This window comes from Panthera tigris, chromosome A2 (assembly GCF_018350195.1).
Source record: "Panthera tigris isolate Pti1 chromosome A2, P.tigris_Pti1_mat1.1, whole genome shotgun sequence".
Lineage (NCBI taxonomy): Eukaryota > Metazoa > Chordata > Mammalia > Carnivora > Felidae > Panthera > Panthera tigris.
In genome coordinates this window covers 7,371,124-7,373,375 of record NC_056661.1, presented here as the reverse complement: position 1 = coordinate 7,373,375, position 2,252 = coordinate 7,371,124, and the positions used below count along the sequence as shown (strand labels likewise).

The 2,252-nt window shown below is 42.9% G+C and overlaps 1 pseudogene; it reads right to left on the bottom strand.

Annotated features, from left to right (window-relative positions):
- Positions 1–1,505: 1,505 nt before the first annotated feature.
- On the bottom strand, positions 1,506–2,040 carry LOC107179369 (annotated as a pseudogene).
- Between the last annotated feature and the right edge of the window lie 212 nt (positions 2,041–2,252).

Genomic DNA, 2,252 nt, shown 5'->3' with positions numbered 1-2,252 from the left:
TTTCAGTCATCAGTGTATAGGCGGCACTTAAAACCATTAGGTTAGATAATTTCACCTGAGGATTGGCAAGCCCTGGGACACTTTGGCAGTTGGGGTCATGGGAGGAAGTAGCAAGTGAATTGAGAAGTAGGATCCCATGGTACAGGAGTAGATTAAGATTGGTGTCTTAATCCATTAATCCAAAGCAAGGAGCAGTGACTTGCTCAACTATACCAAATGCTGATTGGGGGAGTTAAATGAGGATGGGATTTAACCATAAAAGTCATTGGGGACCTTTTCAAAAGCTGACTTTGTGGAACAGGGTGTGCCAAAGTCTTCTTGGAATAGATTTCTGAGAAATTTGTATGTGTTGTCCATCCTGTTCTGCCCTGTCCATTCTATCCTGAATAAAGGTAAGTGCTTCTCTTTGACCTCACAATCTATACCTTAATATTCCAGCTTTACAATGTGTTATGAACTTACTATTGCTGCTGTAACAAATCACCAAATGATGTCATAAGTCAACAAAAATTTTACTAGCTTACAGTTTTGGAGATCAGAACTCTGAAAAGGGTCTCACTGAGCTAAAATCAATATGTTAACAGGACTGGAGGCTCTTGGGGTGAATCTGTTTCCTTGCTTTTTCCAGCTTCTAGATGCCTCACACTTTCCTTTCTTGGTGGATCTTTGTTTACTTCTTAAAGGCCAGCAACTTCAGTCCAAGTCTGTCTCATGCTGCCATCTCTTTGACTCTTCTGCTGTACCTCCTCCTGTTTGTTTTTTTTTAAAGTAAACTCTACTCTCCCCCCAACCCCCACCATGTGGGGCTCAAAATCACAACTCCAAGATCAAGTGTTGTTATACTCTCCCGAGTGAGACAGCCAGGTGCACCGCCTATGCTACATTATTTTAATGTGACTTTTTAATGTGACTCTGTGACTTTATTCTTCCTGTTTTAATTTTACAGACGGAGAGAGTGGGGGGGGGGGAGGGGCAGAAGGAGAGAGAGAGAGAGAGAGAGAGAGAGAGAGAGAGAGAGAGAGAGAGAAAGAATCCTGAGCAGAGTCCATACTCAGCACGGAGCCTGATGTGGGGCTCCATCCCATGACCCCAGGATCATGACCAGAACTGAAATCAAGAGTCAGATGCTCAACTGACTGTGCCACCCAGGTGCCCCTGGTATTTTCCACTCTCAAATTTTATAGTTCTAGCATGCAAACAGAAAATTGTGTGAAGATCCTTAAGTGCTGCTAATAAGTACAAAATGGTGGGTCCATATGTATCCACCTTCCAGATAAATAAGGTAGAAGATTGCCTTACCCATGTGAGTCGTCCTTCTTGCATCACCTTCTTCCGTTCAGGAGGAAACCATTGTTTTTGGACATTGGCTTAGCCATTGTATTCATCATATTTTTAATTTTCTGTGTATTATATTGCTTTAACATCTTTGGGGTCTTGCTGCCTGGCGAGAGATGACTGCCCCTCCCAAGACTAGCTAATTTGTTTTTTTGACATAAATTGTTTATTAGGTAAGAATTTTACAAATGTTAGATTAGCAGTAATAATGGAGCTGGAGAGAATTGGGTCCACTGCATGCCACCCGGTGAGAACCACTAATAGTGTGGTGGAAATTGTCACCTTTTCCAAGGCCACGGCTCTTGCCCCTGCAGATGTTGGCCTTCCCATCTCCCTATGCTTGTGGACTGGTTTGGTGATCAACCGGGTGTCAGGGTTTCTCGATAAATTAGTATGTGGAATCTTCGCCAACCCAGTAAGAATTCAAGACTCTCAGAGCCCCCACAGTGGGATTCAGCTCTCTTTTCTGCAATAGACTGAAGGCGTTGGGCAAAATTTGACTGGTTAACACCATGGTGGACAGGCTTGTCATAGATTGCACCCTTAGAAACTGGGCCACTGTGTTGCACACGAATCCAATATAGGACATGGCTTGGCTTTGTACCCCAGTCTGCATGCTTTATCATGCTGCGTTGGGCGGGGGGCCCTGTGAAGCTCAGAGAGCTGGTAGAACTGTCAGCAGTGCACCCTGAGAAGAAAGCACATTACATCAGATTGCTTCTTCCTCCATAGCTCCTGGATATACAGTACTGTATATCAAAGTGGGTTTCCCCATAAGAAATCATGGAGACTCAGATGATTCATTCCACAACCCCAAAATATTCCTATAAAAATGACTGTAATACTGTAATATAATACAGAATGGTAAAGAAAATGCAAAATATAAAGAAAAATAAATTAACCTGGATTTAACTTTG